Genomic DNA, 17,732 nt, shown 5'->3' on the forward strand with positions numbered 1-17,732 from the left:
AAAAGGTGGCCGGGCAGGGCCAGGCTGCTGGCAGCGGATGCCAGGCGTGCCCTGGCACACGCACGGGTGCACCTCGCACCCAGCCCTGGTCTGCAGCGCCAGCAGGATGCTCCCGGCCCCGGTTGCGAGATCCTCTCTTGGCTCATCCGGCTTGCCCGGCTCGCCCTTCTCCTACCACACCCAGAAAGCCTGCACCCTTCCCCGCTCCAAGGGGGAAACTGAAGCACCGGGATGTGCAGGACTGATGCAGGGACATGGAGGGGAGCTGCCGGAGGGATGCCATCGGGCAGCCAGGGAAGGCAGAGCGTGGCACCAGGGCTGCCTGCACCCAGCATCACCCACCCGTCGGCCCACAGCACCCTCCATCCCAGGGTGCTGCTGCGTTACCCGAACCGCGGGGGCTGTCTGCATCTCTCCTGTGGATGCTGCTGGGGTGTTTCTTCTCCCAGGTCTCCATCTCTCCCCCCACCCCTTCCCCATCCCCGCAGCCCAGGTCCCCGAGGTGGGATGGCTCCGGGATGCAGTGCCCACCGCAGCATCACCCACATTTCCCTGCACTTTGAGTGGTGGTAAATAATGCAAAGCCCAGCAGGTTTCTCTGCCATGGGAAGAGCACCCGTGGGATGCTGCTCCCTTCGCCTGCCAGGGCACGGAGGGGAAATGCCGGGTCGGGACCCCGTCGGCCACTCGGAGCGTGTGTTTACTGTGTCAGGAGAAGCCGTAAATTCGCCTGGTTTAATTGAAAGCCGGTGCTGTGGGTTTGGCTTAATCCGCCCTCCTCCTCCTCCTCCATTAGATAACGTCTCGCTGAAACCACTTTGCAAACTCACAGCATTCCTGTGTGCTGAGCGCTGGGGCAGCCGGCGAGCCACGGCCACGATGGGTGTTCACGTGCTGCCCGGCCGCTTCGCTGCCATCGGCTCTGCTCCTCTGCACTCATCCTGCACCGTCCCGGCTGGGAAGAGGTGCCCGTAAGCAGTGAAGAGAACTGACCCGCTCGTGTCATGTAACCTGGATGGCAATGGGATGGGATGGCTGGGGGTGGTAGGATGGGGCAAGATGCAGGGTTGTGCTGGGGGGAGCACCCCAAGGGTCCCCAGGAGTGGATTCAAAGGGGGTCAAGTTAAAAAGATGAAGGGAAATGTTTTGGGGGGGGGGAAATCTGAGCAGCAAACAGGATGGGATGTTCCCCAAAAAAGCTGCTAGGGAGATGCAACAGGGACCCTCTCGCCTCAGCACATGGCGTTGGAGGGGTCAGCCTTCCCCTTGCCCCAACACAGGGAAACTGAGGCACAGAGCAGGGCAAGGCTTGGGGAGCACTCGGGGCCAGGGCAGCAGCAGGGGTGTTTGTGGGAGCCAGTTCCTCCTCGGGATTCTGCAGAACTGGCAGAGGAGGAGGAAACCCGCAGATCACGGAGAGGCTGATTTGCTGGCATGAATACCCACGGGGGCTCGCTGTCACCCATCCTCGCCCAGGGCCACCCCGGGGGGAACCCGCTGCCTCCCCCCCTGCCCGACGCAGCTGCGGGGCCGAGGACCCCCGGCATCCGGCACGGGGGGAAGTTTGCTTTGCCAGCGGAGTTCAGGCAGAGGCCAGGGGCAGCGAGGGCTGTCGGGGTGTCCTCCGGCCGTCGCTGACCTGCGAGGAATGCTGTGAGTCACGGGGAAAGCATCCCCACGCCGCCAGCCCCTCGCCGTGCCTCCCAGCCGGCGGCACAGCGTGCTGGGGGACGGCAACTCGAGGCTTCGAGTCCCGCGCCTTGGGTTTTGGGGTGAGCCGGGGGGTGTGCAGTACCCCGGGACACCCCCGTTACATCCCACAGGGGTGCCCAGGGGAGATGCGGTACCCACCCGGGGCGTGAACCCAGCCGAGATGCTGGCGCTGCGGAGGTGACCATCACCCCGGCGTCTGGGCACAGGATGGGGCGGGCAGGCCAGGCACAGTCCCCAGCTCCGGGGAGGCCAGACATGAACTCAGCCTCTCCGAGCAGGGAGAGATGACGTGATGCTGGGAGGTCACCCGGGGCCAGGAAGCCATCCCAGCCCAGTGCTCGGGGCTCTCCCACTTGGCCACCTCCGTCCCCTCCGGCTGGTGGGAGGGAAGGGGGACAGATGCTCCCCGAGGTGGCTCCCGCTCCCGTCCTTCCCCCAGGGAAGCCGGTGTTTTCAGCTTTATCAGCTCACTGCAGCTTCGTGCCCTGCGTTGGAGAGGAGAGAAAGGTTTTTCCCAGCAGCGCCTTACGATGTGCTGAGTCCTGGACGCTGCTTTGTTTCAGGTCGTGTTGCAAAATTAAAGAGGGAAATGGCTTTTGGGGGAAGAATTGCAAATTTCTGGAAGATTATCTGAGCGCGGCACCTGCCCCTGGTGTGGGGCAGTGGGGGATGGCATGGGACCAGGCGCGAGCATGGAGTGGGAATCTCAGGAGGAGACAAACCCCAAAACATCCCTCCATAGGTGAGCACCCAGAGCCAGCCCGGCTGTGCCCTTGCAGCCTCCACGGCTCAATACATCCTGAACGGGCAGGAACGTGCTATGTTTTTGCAGATGTCTGAGCCCTGGGCTTCTCCTGGGCACTGGGAGGATGCTGGGAGGACACTGGCTGCAGGTGGGAACGGCTGCAGGGAGGAGCTGTGCTGCTGAGCAAGGCACCAGCGCCGGCCGCTTCCTCGAGAGCAGCTGCTGCTTTTGCTTTCGTACAATAAAACGCACCAGGTTATTGAAGGGCCAAGCGTGGGACAGCAGGAACCCGTTGCCACCTCCTGCCTGTCCCCAGCGCCAGGGCAGGAGACCCAGGAGGCGATGGGGAAGGGGAGAGCTGGGCAGCAGCTGGGTGCAGAAGGACGGTGACCTCCAGGGGTGACAGTGGCATCAGGAGGGACATGCTGTCCCCTCCCAGCAGCCAGAGCTCATCTCCCTCGCCTGGGGCATCTCCGGCTCCGAGGTGCCACCCCAAGGGCCACTTCATCATCCCATCCCTCCTGTCCCACGCCACTGCTCGTCTTCCCAGGAAGAGCAAAGACCTGATGCTCTTGTGACACCTAATGGCAGTTACTGTTATCAGACCGAGCACTCTCCCAGGAAGGCTCAGCTTGCCACGGAGCCACAGATGGAGGGATGTTCTGGTACCCAGCCCAGGCTGGTACTGGTGAGCCCGGACGGGGCTGCCAGAGGGGTTTGGGAGGTGGACATAGCAGCCCTGGGAAAGGCAAACCCAGGAGCTGGCTTTTCTCCTCATTCCTTATGGAAACGCAGGCTGTGACTGTGCTGGTTGTCCGCCTGCCTCCTCCCAGGGACTTCTGAACCTGCTGGCCACTTCCAACCCCAAACCGAGTGGTGCCTGCAGAGCTGAGAACAACCGGGCAGGTGTACAGACAGGAGAAACTCCGACTTTTGCTCTTCAATCCTCCCCCCACATGAAGGGAGAGGCAGGAGCCTGCCCACAACCACAGCATCAGACATCAGAGAATCCACACCAAAGCACCATGAAGCAGCCCCGGCTCCCCAAATCCTGCTGCTGGGGGAACGCCCTGATAAAACCAGCCCCATCCCTCGGGAGGAGGACGTGTCCCCTCACATCACGGCACCAAAACCTTGGCCAAGGTCTCGCCACAAGGTTGCATCACCCAGGTTGGAAAACTCCTGGACTGGCCCCGAATCCAGCACCGAAGGGGTCAACCCCTTTAAATTACCCGGGACCACCAACCCCAGACCCTCCAGCCTCCTGTGCCGGGACACATCCCTCATTTTCCCGTTTGCTCAGATCCTGCTGTCCGATGGCAGTTCTCCAGCCGCTTCCCAAATCCACCCGTAGGGACGGGCTCATTTTGCCACACGTGGGGACCGGACCCGCAGCCCCTCACACCCCATCGGGGCGACGGAGGCTCCAGGACCTCCTTCCCACTGATGGTAGAGCAGGATCCTGCCTGCCAGATGTTTTTATTTTTTGCTTGGTGCATCCAGCTTAGCCCAGGGATCGGCATCCTAAGGGGCTGCAAGGCCCTTTCCCCCCCACCATGCCCCCCGCTTCTGCCAGCACAGGGTCATCCTGGGTGCAAGGAGCGTGGGCGATGCAGGGGGAGGAGGTGGCAGAGGATGGGCTTCGGAGAATTTATCTACCAGACTGCACACCATGCTCACCGCTACTTCTGTTCCTGGGAAGAGAGGTGACGGGGGACACGGGCACAGACACGAGCAGCGCCCATAGGTGGCCCCAGGCAGTGCTGCAGAAGGGATGGGGAAACTGAGGCACGGAGCATGTACCTGGGCTACCCATGGGGGGCACAGCCGGTGTCACCGCAGCTCTCTGAAGGAGACGCAGGTACCAAAGGAGGCAGCCAAGCCCAGGAGCTGACCCTGGAGCTGGGAAAGCATGGTCCTGGCTGGACCAGGCTCCGGGGGATGCAGCCCTGGGGCCTCCTCGCTGCCCCCCCTGAGTTTCCAACCACCTTCAGACCATTTTCCCTTCCTGAAGTGGCTCTTTACAGGGCGGCTGGCAGAGGGGGGCACTGGCTTTAAGTGTATTTGATGGATAATTCCTCATTACTTTAATGCATTTGCAAGCTGGGATAATTGATGGATGTTTAACAGGATGCGTTTCCGACAGTCGGCTGGAGAAATGGACTCCCATTACTCCGCAAACGTTTCTTTTTACCATTGAACTCCTTTGTTTCAATTGATCCTCGCCTTTCCCATCACTCGCTGCTCATTAATAATCCCCAAAGCAGCTGCTTCTCCCCCTCCAGCTCCTCCCGGCCTCGCCGGCTCGACCTGCGATGCCAGAGGCTTTCGCAGGGGTTTGCAAACAGATCTGGGCATTGCTGCGGGTCTGTTTTAGAATAAGCAAGAATTTTTCCCCCCCCAAGCGTGGCCAAACCTGACTAAGAGCAGGGGAATTGCATGCCTGGGGTGTCACCTGGGTCAATCAGAGCGATGCAAGCTGCTTATCCGGGGGGGGGTGTGGGGTGGTGGAATTTGGGGTGAAGTGGGGGAGGTGGCCGGTCCACTGTGCTGAGCCGAGCCCAAGGGAGAGGTCACCCTTTGGGGCTGGTATCAGCCCAAGCCAGGCCTGGAGCTGAGCCCCACTCTGCCCACAGCACTTTTATCTGCAGCTCCCTCTGCTCGAGAAGGGCAGCCCGGGGCGGGGGGGGGGTTATCAGCTCTGCCCGTCCCCTGACAAGGTCCCCTTCCCCCCCAGTGAGGGTCCCCACCCTGCCAAACCACCCAGGGCTCTCCCACCCGCTGTGCTGCTGGCCTGGAGCAACCTGACATTTAATTCCCCTAGGGGTTCTGCAGTAAAGCCCTTGGCACGGCTGCGGCAAACAGGACTCCTTCCTCGGCCGGTGTCACCCCAGGCACGGCTGCACGCCTGCCCCAGAACTAGGGCAGCCTGAAGCCCCCCCCGCGCCCCTTTTCCAGGCTGCCAGGAGGAACCAGCAGCGCTGGGGGTGTCCCAAGGGGCTCTTTTCGCCATGACACTAAGCTGTTTCCATTCCCCATCGCGGTGCACCCCAAACTGAAGTGCTCCCTTGATGGTTCCCCCACACGCTCAGGCTAACGCTCCCACCCGCATCCCTGCCGCAGCCCCATCCTTGGCCGCTCTCACCCCCCCAAACCTGGATTCGGAACTCACGCTTCCCCCCTGCCCTTTCCTCAGCAGACCTCAGGTCCTGCATGACCGTTACTCACACCCTCACTTCTCCTTTCCAGTTCCCCCCCCTCAAGCTGCAGACAAACCTGCAGCCTCCTCATGAGCTTTTCTGCTCTCGTCCCCCTTAAAGCACACGGCCACACACCTTGCCAGGGCAAAAGCCTCTGTTACCACTCACACCATTTACTTGCTGTGATCTGACCCTACCCTGCAGCATCCCTAATCCTTCCAGTCCTTTTCCCCACCTACATCTTGCCCATGATGAAGAAGAAGAGCCTTGATGCAGGAGATGAGCAGCCAACAGGCCTGGGTTTAAAGCAGAATCAGAAAGAAAAAAAGCAAAGCCTAAAACAGGGAATATCAGCTAGGGCTGCTCAGGGCTTATATAGCCCTGTGTGGGTGGGGTGAGGGGGATTGGGCCGGATCCAGGCCAGCTGGGGAGATGGGATGGGGCAGGGCTGTGAGATCCGCAGCTGGGATGGATGTGGCTGGGATGGAGGGTGGGGAGCAGGGAGCCTGGAGGAGATGTCCTCGCCTTGGGCTGCACTTGGGGGGCCCAAGGGGCCAGGTCCCAGGGCATGGACTAACTTGACGAAGGCCCCACTGCTGGGCTGTGCCAGCAAAGGCAGCAAAAACCTCAGTCCCAAATGTGTTGCTGCTGTGGCTGAAGCATGAGATTGAGCCCCACACGCTCCCCAAAATGTGGGCTGCACCCCGTGCTCCAGAACAAATGGGTCTGGGGGATGCAGCTGGTCCCCACCAGATCCCTGTGCTGGCTGCAACTCCCCCATGCCCATTTGCACAGCCCCCTCGGGAGGGAATAACCTACGTTTGGGGGGGTTTGCCTCTTGGGGTCTCACCTTGGGAGGACCTGGGGATGAGAGAGGACCCCACAACCCATGTCCACCCTCCTCTATAGGATTAACACACTCGCTGACAGTAAATAACCCTCTGAGAAGGGATGAGCTCCGTGGACAGAGATGGATGAGACCCCTCTTGCTGCAGACAAGATGCTGAGCAGGAGCAGGAGAGAGGGGACAGCAAGGACCAGGGCTCATCACCGCTCCCGTAAGGCACATCCCAGGGCAGATGTTTAAACCAGGCTCGTGCCCCAGAGATGCTCCCATTGACTCTGTAGCTGCCCCACAACCACCCATGGTTGGTACCTGCCCGTACAGGACATTTCCAAGCCAGAATCAGGCTTCACCCCAGGCAAACCTGGGGGGTCCCACCGAGCTGCCAGCCGCGGCTCTGATCCCCTCCTGAACTGCAGAGCTGGTCTTAAATCATTGCGGGAAGGCTGGTAAAAGCCTCAGTGCCTTCAAGCATGAAATACAAAGCACTCACCGCCCCCTTTCAGCCTCTTCCCTGAGTGCCCGGCTCACCGCATGAAACCTTTTATATCCCCCCCCTCCCCGTTTTTCCCCGCCAGCCCGGAGAGCGCCGGCGCGCCGCCAGCCCCTCTGCGAGCAGCACAATCCCAAATTGCTCCCTGCCTTTATTATTTAAAAAAAAAAAAAAAAAAAAGGAGGAAAACCAAGGCGGTGATTTCCTTTCTCACCTCTGAAATGGCACAGGGGGGTGAGGAGGAGGAGGGATGGGACACCAACTGCTCCCCCTTGCCCCATCCCTGGTGTTCACCCTGAATCCAAATGTGCCGAAGGGTTTGATTTTAACGGGAAGGGCGCAGGGAGGCATTTTGCAATGAGGGAGGGAGCGACTGCAGATGTGCGATGGGGATGTGGAAAGGTTCCCGTTGCTTCATCGCTGGATCAGCCTCCGGCAGAGCCAGTACACCCACTGGGCACCGCGGCGAGGGGGCTGGTGGACTCTGGTGATGCTTCCCCCAAGCAGGGATTGTATCGGGACGTGCGGTCCCACCGTGGTCCGATGGGGATGGAGGCAGCCAAGGGTGCTGAGGAGCATCATCCCCACGTTCTGGTGGGGGTGGCAGGGTGGGGACAGCTCCGTGGGGCGATGCCACGGTGGGCAGATGGGGCTGTGGGAGGGCTGGTGGCGCGGGGCTGTCCCCGGGTGCCGGGGGAGGATGCAGATGGCGCGGGGTGGGATGCTGTTGTGCTGCTATCAATCAGCGGCGGCTTTACTGAGCGCGGCAGCGTCTCCAGGGTGTAAATCAGACCTGAACAAGGCTGAGGATTTCTCTGCGAGATCTGGCCTCGCCGTTGGCATTCGCTCCGGCGACAGCGTCGCGACGGGGAGACCTCGCGTCCCCGCCGGCTGCGTGAAGGGTGTGTGAGGATGTCTGCGTGAGGATGCTGAGCATGCCACCGCTCTGCTATTGGGGGAAAATGGCCCGGGGCAGCCTGAACAGCAGCTCCTGGCAAATCTGAACCCCTTTTCAGCATCTCCTGTTTTCCACCCTCCCGTGTCCCGCTGATGGAGTCCCAGCCAAGCAGGCGTCTCCCCACCCGCCGTGGCCTGCGGGTCTTTGTAGGGAGCAATAATGCACCTGCGGTTTTTGCACTGTACCTGCTCCCTTCCTGGACTGGGGTTTCTCTGTGTAACACCAGCGTTTGCTCCCAAGCTGCCCCAAGGAGAGACTGGCATGGGGACAGGGGCTCTCTGGGGAGCCCTTGGGTGGCCAAAGGCAGTCTGGCCTCTGCAGGTGGCCTTGTCCCCATCCTGCCTGGGAGAAGCTGGGAGGTTTCCATTCCTCCCTGTTTTCCTTAGCATCCTTTGGATGCGGCATAGCCCTGGGTAGCACAGTGTCCCCAGTCCCCACAGCAGCCAGGACAAACCCACAGAGCTGCTTTCCTGCCCTAAACCCCTCCTTTGGCCACTGAGACAGAGACCATCTCCATTTTCCCCACATCAGGCAGTATTTCTCCAGCTGCAAGAATTTAAGGAATCGTTTTCGACCACCTGGAGCCAGCCCTAGTCCGTGCTTGCTGCCATTTGTGCTCGAGCTTTTCCTTCCCCTGTGCTTTATTCCCCTCCCGATGCCATAGGTGCCCAGTGAGGCCAGTGCTGCCGAATTGCTTCATCTCTTTCCAAACATCGCCTGCCTGGAAGCAAGCCCGGCCCTTGAACTGTGCTGCGCAGGTGTCCCTGTGCCGTGCCGTGCCCGGTCTGAGCATCGCTGGATTCACCGCTCTTTGCCATCACGGTTTGCTCCGCAGGGTTTTACCTTCCTTCCCCTGCCACTTGTCCATTCTGCCCCAGGTTTCCCCCCATCACCCCCATGCTCCCTCCTGTCCGTCCTTCAGCTGCTGCCCCAAAGCTGGGGCATTTTCCCTGCTCCCGATGAAAGCCGGCTGGATCTGCTCCCTCCCTGCCGTGGCGGTGGCTGGGGCAGAGCCTTCGGCGGGGGGAGAGCGGGCGAGCTCCCTGCCTCTGCTCATGTGAGCATCTTTCATCCCTGCACAAACGTGCTCACATTTAAGGCGTAATTACTGCGTGAGTCAGCCGTTTCGGCAAACGCCCGACGGCTCCATCCTCGTGTGCCCCGATTCCTCCCCCCGTTACCCCCCCAGCCCTGGGGATGCGAGCTTGGGGCGTCACCACTAGCAGCAGCTCTTGGGCTGGGTTTTGGGGGAAGCAGGGTGGGGAATGCAGAGCATCGTGTCCCCCATGAGACGTTCGACCCCTGGGGACAGCGATGCTGGGAAAGGGGCCGTGGTCCAGCATCCGCCTGATGCATCCCGGGCTGGGGCTGCCAGCGAGCGCCCGGGAGCAGGGGAGGGCTGGGCGGCTGTGATTATTCAATCTGGAGCAACCCTGACCTGCTGACAAAGGCAGAGTTATTTTTAAAAAACAACCACTCAGCGAAATTCGCCTCCGCCACCCGTCCTGCTGCTGCTGCCCGCCGCCGGGGAGAAATCCGTCCCGGGAAACGCTGCTCTCGGATGCCTGAAACAAGGGGCAGGAGCGTGGTCCCTGCTCCACACCCTCCTGGACCCCTTCCCCGGGTTCTGCTGGCTTTTTGGGCTGCCGGAACCTCCGCGGAGCAATGGGAGCATTGCAACCTGCTTTCCAGCACTATTTCTAGCCCCACACATGCGGTGAGCTCAGGGCTCCTGGTGCGGCACAGAGGAGGGCACCCCACATGCATCCCCGCTCCGGGGCTCCCCGAAGCATTGCTCTGCTCCCTCCACAAGCAGCAGGATGGATCCTGTCAAGCCCAGAGACCTTTTTTATTGCAGGATGATGCCCACCGCAGTGACGGCTGCGGTGCCAGGACTGGACCAGCACAGCAGCGGGATCACCCGGTCCTTGCCTTTGCCCAGGGTGGGAGCGTGGGGTTCCCCCATCCTCACTCTCCCTTGCTCGGTCTATGGGTCAGGAGCAGCCCCGGCCTCTGCCTGTGCTGGGAGCTTGCCCTCTCCATGCCAAGGCCGGTTGGGATCAGGGAGGGATGCTGTCAGAGGAGGGTTTGGCGTTTGCAGGGGAAGAGCTGGACCCCCTCCAAATTTCCAGGGTGAGAAAGTCGCCCTAAGCCGTGCTCCAGCTCCAAACAAATGCTTGAGTTGAGCGGCTGGCAATGCTTCACCAGGGCAAGACCTCCATACTTGCACCTTGCAGCCCCCCTCCTTTCCATCCAAAACCACTCAAGGGGGATTTAATGCCCAGTTATGGGGGTGGTCTGCTCCAAGATTGCCCGGCTGCTGGCTGGTGGAGGATGCGCTCCTCAGCCCCACTTGCCTTCGCTCCCCCGAGGTGGCCGCGCTGCCCAGGAGCCCTTCTTCCCTTTTATTGCCGCGATGTGAATTAATACCCATTTCCTGAAGCTTTTATGGTTTCCTCCCAAATGGCTCTTACATCAGGGGGATATTGGGTTACAGCAAATACCAGCAGCGAGGAACGAGCCCAGGCTCTGCCCACTCCTAAATCCACCGGTGCATTTGGGCACCGTCAGCCTCCGGTCCCGCTCCCCGCGACCAGTCCCTTCCCCGGAGCCGGATGGAAGCTCCTGGCAGCAAATGACCGCGTTGGGATGGTGGAAAGCACCAAGGACCCTCTTGAACCTCTGCACGGGAAAAGCAGGGCTGGCTGAGCCGCTGGGATGTGGGGATTTGGGGGTGGCCCCTGGTTTCGGGGTGGTTTTGGGGTGCCTGGTTTGGCTGCCGGGGCTCCTGTCTCCATCTTGCTTGGAGCACACGCACACCTCTCGGGCTGGTTACTGTAGAAACGAAATTAGCACGGGGAGGGAATGCAATCCCAGAGCTAATTAAGGTAATTACAGCTTCACACCAGCTGCTCACGAGGTCCAAGGACCTTCTGTAACTTGTGGAGGGGATCAGCTGCTCGGGGGGACTTTGAACTCCAGCTCCTGGGGACCACGCGACTTCGGTGGCACTTGGGATGGGCTGTGTCACTCGCCACCAAGGGTGACACCGAGCCAGGGGGGACGCACGGCCCCAGATGTGCCTCCCAGATGTGCTGGCCCCATTGCAGCAGTGGGGTCCAGGCTGGGTTTGAGATCCGGGGTGGGTTTGGGGTCCCTGGGGAGCTGATTTGGAGGGGGGTTTAGTGCTGGGGTGCCGGTGGGAGGTGCTCCCCGAACCCAGGGCATCCTGCCAGCGGTTGCACTTTATAGATGTGTCGCTTTGGCTCTTCAACTGAGGACGCGCTGACCCGGCGGGGAGGGAAACCACAGCTGGGTCGGGGTCCCCCTCCACCCCACAGGGACCGGCTGGCCGAGGCCGAAGGGTGCAGGATGGGTGCAAGCAGCAGGGAGGTGGCAGGACCCAGGGCTGGTGGGCGTCAGGGGTGCTTAAGGGGGGACATAGGGCTGGAAAATGGGACATCTGCCCCTGGGCCAAATGAACTCACTGGAACCAGTTAGGCACACTGGGGACAACGCAGGGACGGAGGGACTGTGGGGTCCAGCACGGGGCCATCCCCAGCATTCGGGGGGGGCAGGAGCATCCCTGGGTCTCCCGCAGCCTCCCATCAGCTGGCGAAACGTTACTACCTAGCGGGTGCCTTCCCACAAAACATGTTTTTTGGAGCTGATTCCCAGCACCGGCCCGGGGCGGGAGAGGGAGCCAGGGGAATGCGGCCAAACATGTTTGCGCCGTGGCCGAAACTGCCCGGTGGCCTGGCTGCGGCGTGGAGCTGGGGACGGTGGGGGCTTGGGTGCCCGGGGACCCGGCAGGCTGGCGGGGAACCAGGGCTGGGGACAGAAACTCCGTGTGCCACGGCGGCGTTTCAGCAGCGCTGGGAGCGGGCGGTGATTCACCGCTTACCAGCACGCTGATATTTATTACCCAGCTTCGTTACGGGGCTGACATGAAATGTGGTGCAGGGAAGCGGGGGGAAATAAATACAGCGCCGGCGCGGGGGGCGGCAGCATCCCCCGTGAAATCCGATGGGTTTCCCCGTCTCCCCCCCCCCCGCCGCCGCTGCTTTCTCCGGCTGGTGGATTTTGATGGAGGAAAATAAACGCTCGCAAAAATCACTCTCTCTCCCGGCTTGTCCCCGTTTGCCCTGTGCTTTGGCAGCTCCGCTGGGGTGGGCTGGGACACAGCGAGAACGGGAGCATGAAGGGAGGGATGGTGGGAGGGGGCTCCTCTGGGATGCTCGGCTCCAACAGGGTGATGGGACCAAACTGGGACCCCCCTCCTGCATGGGACCCCCCCGCCCCACACTCCATTCCCCATGGCCTTGGAGGAAGCTGGCCACGATGCGGAGCTGCCCGAAGTGCGTGGGCATGAGAACTGCCCCAGCTCGGTGCACGGATCAGAGGCAGGAGTGGGGCTCCACGGGATGGAGAGGGCTGAGGGAAGGGGGCAGATCGCCCAAGCTGGTCCCCAGAGCTCGTCCCCCACCCTGAGGAAGGTGGTGTGGAGAGAGAGAGAGGCAGTCCTGGTCTGGGACAGGATCCGATAGAGGGGGACGGATCCAAGGCAGAAGGATGGAGTTGGTGCGAAGGGATGGATCCAGCGCAGAGGGATGGATCGGATGCGGGAGGCTGGTTCTGCTGCAGGGGGATGGAGCTGCTGCAAAGGGACGGGTCTGATGCAGAGGGATGTATCTGAGGCAGACGGATGTGACTCAGAGTGACACGAGCACAGGAGTTTGTGTCCGCCCCCCAGAACTGCCATCAGCACAGGGCTGATCCCCTCTCCCCTGGCATCGTGGGCAAACGGGCCCATAACCTCCCCTCGCCCACCCCAGCAGAGCCCCACTTGTGCCTCAGTTTCCCCACATGGCCAAGGGGCAGAGGCTGCTCCGTCCCCATTTCCCCGCACGCCTCCATCTGTCCATCCACCCCTCCAGCGGCACGGCGAGGACGGGGGCTCTGACCTCCTCCTGCAGCAGCGGGGAAGGGCCGGAGCGACGCGGGGCCGGCGTGAGCCGCCCCCCCCGGGTTATTTATAACCACCTCCAAGTGCCGGTGTGCGGCGGCAGCTCCTGGGGATATTTTTAGCCCGCTGCAGGGAATCACGGCGGTGAGCGCTGGGGAGCGGCAGGAGGGAGGGAGGGCGGGAGAGGTGCTGCAGCACGAAGCCCTGCCAGCATCCCTGCTCCAAACCCCCGACCCCGGCCTCGCTGCCCTCCCTTTTCGGGGAGGAATCCCCCCCCCCGCCTCGGATGGCTGCAGGGTCACTCCTGCCCTTGGCACCATTGCATCCCTTAATGGCCTGCTGGGACCCGAGGGACCGCGTCCCCGTGCCACCCGCTGCCCTCCCCGCTCCGAAAAGCCGGACACAGGCAGAAGGGCTGCACCCTGGCACGGAGCACCCACCGAGGCGCGGGGTGTCGAGGGGAGGCTGGCGGCGGAGGGGCTGCTGCTGTCTTCTCGAGACGGGAAGACATTAGGCGAGCAGCGCTGTCTGCATTTCTAATCGGCCTCGCTCCCGCCGGCTGCTGCCCGCTCCCCCTCCCAGTGCCGCTGCGGAGGCTGCGGGAAATCCGGGCGAGGGCACCCCCGGGTGTGCGGCTTTGCTTCCCCGCCATGGGTGCTGCCGCCCACCCCGCTGCCGTGGCCACCCTTGCACCGGCTGCGTGCCGGGTGGGTGCTCTGCACCCTGCGACGTCCGCGTGGTGCTGCCACACACGCGCACCCCCGTGCACACGCATGCGCACACGTGCATGCACACACATACGCGCGCGCGTGTGTGCATCACCGGCACAGCGAGGAAGGAGCACCCATCATGAGCTCTGGGGACCGCGGTGCCACCCAGGCCCTGCTGGGCAGGGAGGGACCCCTTGTGCCAGGCGTCCCCCCCCCAGCTCTGTGCACAGGGATGCCAAATGTGTTGCAGCTACACCCACTGCTGGCAACCCCCCCAAATTTTCCACACCCCGAGGCCAATTGCAGCCTGCGGGAGCTGCAGAGCACCTGGTGTTGGCTTCCCGGGCACCCCAGGATCCGGGCAGCTGGGGATCTGGGCACCCACGACCAGAGCTGGGGACCCTGGGGTGCAGGGCTGGGTACCCAGCACCAGGGCTGGGGGATCCAGGATCAGGGCTGGGCACCCGAGACCAGGGACAGACACCCCGGGGACCAGGGACAGACACCCGTCCCTGGCAGCGCCGGCGGGGCATGGGGCCGAGGTGTGAAGCGCCGCCCTCCTGTTCCAGGCAGTTTCCCAGTTTATTTTCTCCCCTATTAGATTCCAGCTGGCAGGACGGTGCCTATAAATATACATAAGGGCTCATTTACATGACGGTTTATTCGGGAGCAAATTCCACAGCTGCCTGGCAGACGGTTCGGTGCAGCGGGCGAGAGTCGTGCCTGAAAGCAGCCGTGCCTCAGTTTCCCCATCTGCAACCTGGGCCAGGGTGGGAATGGCTTTCCCTGCATTTTTGATGATCTATTCCTGGAAAGCCTAGGCTGTTATTATCAAGGCTATTTATAGCACGCTAAATGGGTTATTAATATGATTATTCGCAGTGTGGCAATGGGTAATTGCCCCGGGTGGGGATGACACCCTGCGTGCGTGAGGTGCTGCATGGGGACGGTCTCAGCCCCAACCTGCCTCCAGCCCGGGGGGAAACTCACCCCAAAACCCCAGAGGGGCATCGGGCTGTGCCTGGCAGGCGATGGGGTCCCACGGCAGAGCTGGGGGCTCGTGGCTACCGAGGAGGGGTTTGGCGCTGCCGTGCTCCGGTGCTGGAGTCCAGCTCTTGTTTCGATCATGATGATTAGCTGAGTCACAGCTGGGGTGCTGCTAATTAAATGTATTTCTTAATTAACAAGATCACAGAGAAGGCCTGCCAGCCCGGCTTGGCTTTCAATCACAGCTGACAGAGGCAGCTGCGGCCGCCGAGGCACCGCGTGGCCTGAGGTGTGACAAGCTTCCCAGTGCTCAGCTCTGCCCCGTGGCCGCCTCCGCTGCTCTCCCACCCCCGGAGCTGATTTCCCTATGCAGCAGCGGTGTGAGGATGAGGAGGGCTCGTGCCCGGCATCATCCAGTCCTGGGTGAGATGAGCGGGGCAGCCTCAGCCCCTGGCTGCTGCAGCCCTGGGGTGCAGCGAGCGCGTTGGGGCTCAGCACAGGGCTGGGCCACCCCCTGCTCCTGCCCGTGACTCAGGGCTGCTTCACGTCCCCCCCCGTCCCTCCCCGCCACCTGAGCCCTGACCGAACCTGGCTATTAATATTAATAATAACCCCCCGCAGCTGCTATTCACCGACCTCAAAGCACAACCTGAAGTAACCCTGTTCCCTAGATGGGGAAATCTCCACTCCCCACCGGATGGGGAAACTGAGGCACGGGAACTGGGGCAGGAGCAGTGCCAGGAGCTTTCCCTGCTCTCCCATAGGGCCTGGTCTGGAAGATGGGGCAGCAAAACCACGGGGAGGTCCCCACAGCCCAATTGTAACCCATGGATGGGTGAGACAGAGTGGGTGGAGAGGGTTTTCCTGGTTGGGGAAAAAAAAAAAAAGGAGAAAAAATAAATAGAAATAAATAAAAGAGCCCATTCTGCCCCCCAGCCTGAGCTCTGCCCCATGGCGATGGGCTGATATCCCTGTGGGAAGCAGGGGGCTGAGCTCTCCGGAGGGATTTCGCGCGTCCTCGCCCGCCGGCGCGGGCAGGCGATGGTGCTGGGGCTTCTCCCTGGCTTTGGCAGTCTGGTCATGTCCTGCCGGGGAGAGCAGCAGGACTGAGTCACGTTCCAGCGGCAGCAGTGACTCACGGCCGCCCCAGCCTCCCAGGGAGCAGCCGGCACATTGCAGAGATTCCTGGATGGAGGCAGGAAAATAAAATTAAATAATAACAACTGCCAGCACACACCCCCCCCCCCTTCCTTCCCCCAGCCTCCTGCAACACAGGCGCAAACAGCAAATTCCTGCGCCACCGGGAAACACCTCCCGCCTCGCCAGACGCTGAGATGCACGACCTGGTTCTCAATTGCATGAAACACCCTTTGCCAGCAGCCTGCGGGGCCCCCCAAAAAGGAGGTGGAAGCTGCACCCCCCCCCCCTCAAAGCTCCCCCAAGCCTGGGGACACCCCAGCAGCGAGGTCCTTCCAGTACAATGCAAAGTGGGGGGTGCAGCTGGGTGGATCCTGGGGTCCCCCTCCTGCTTTGCATTGCTCCCTGGTGGGCTGGGGGGGGATGCAGAGCAGGATGGGGGTACCCCAGCCCTAAGGTTGCGTGATCCTGGCTGTGGGGTTTTTTTTTTGGCAGGGGGAGCATCACAGATGTTTTGCATCATTTAGCATCATCTCCCATCCTTAAATCCCCACCCAGGGGGGGATGCCCCCAGCCTTGGGGGAGCTGGGGGTCCCATGTGTCCCTGCAGCCCCGGGCATGGCAGGGAGGGATGCACCAGGGCAGGGCTCCGCCACGGCTGCCTTCGGCCTCAGCATATCTATTATTTAAAGCGCTCGGCGGGAGCGGTGGAAACCCCCATGGGCTGCGGAGGCTGCGCGGCGGGGAGAGGCCATGCTGCTGCTGCTGCTGCAGCTCTGGCCTGCGCAGCCCCAGCACCGCGGCGCTGCGGCGAGGGCGATGCTGCTGGAACGGCTGCATCCTCAGCATCGTCGGGCAGAGCCCCTATGGGTCCCAGCTCCTATAGGGCAAGGCGCAGGGAAACACACCTGTGGAGCCTGACACCTATAGAACCCAATAACTATAGAGCAAAAGCCCCCGCTGCGGAGGGCTGGCCCCTATGGAACCCAGCTCCTATACAACCCAACCCCAGGCGTTATAGAGCAAGAGCTACTGCCCCAGCGATGCAGTCGCCTGGAGACCAGCCCCTATAGAGGAGGAAACCCCATCTCACATCACAGAGTGCAACCCCTATAGGGACCTGCAACTAGCAAGCAAGAGAATATGCCCGATAGAGCAGTCCTATAGAGGGCACCCTGTAGAGAAACCCACTATAGAGCCTATCCCTGTAAACCAAGAGCCCCCACCCCACAGAGCAGCCCTGCAGACTGGGGGCATGGGGTTTTATACGGCCCATATGGTGCCAATTCCCCCCCCACACACACCTGGGGGAGCACATGGAAGAACCAGCCCCGGGACCTGCTGAGCCCCTTCGTGGGGAGCAGGGGGAGACTGCACCGCACAGAGCCCTGCAGCGGGGCGCAGGGGAGACCACAATGCCCCCCCGACTTCTCCGTGTCCCTGCCGGCCACCTCTCCGCTCGCCCCATGCCCTCGAACCTCTCTGCATCCCCTTTCCCGCAGTGCGGATGGGGGTGCGGTACCCAGCCGGGGTTGGGATGAGTATGGGACAACGAAGGCTCTGCAAAGCGGCGGCTGCACCGGCGCTTGTTCCCCTTTGCTGCGGGCTGGGTTTTCTCAATGAGGGGTGGCCCGGCCCCCAGCATCGCTGCGGCACGTGGGTTTCACAATGTATTTTGGTCAGTGCTTACAAGAAGAGGTGGTGGGGAGGGCTGCGGTGGGGGGATTCCAGTAAATGGCCTTCAAGCCTTCCTCATTCTTGAGAATAGGAAACTACATGACTTCTCCACAGGGTTTCGCTTTCTGCGTGGGGACGCAAGAGGCCAAACTGCTCCGCTTGACCATCGCTGTGACGCAGCCAGGGGATCGAAAACGCACAGGAAGGGAAAAATCCATCAGGGCGTTTGCTGCAAGTCTTGGGTGCAAAAATGTCTTTTTTTTTTTTTTTCCTAGGAAAGCAGAGTGGGGGAATCACAACCC

Source organism: Buteo buteo, chromosome 23 (genome assembly GCF_964188355.1).
Source record: "Buteo buteo chromosome 23, bButBut1.hap1.1, whole genome shotgun sequence".
In the NCBI taxonomy this organism is placed as follows: domain Eukaryota; kingdom Metazoa; phylum Chordata; class Aves; order Accipitriformes; family Accipitridae; genus Buteo; species Buteo buteo.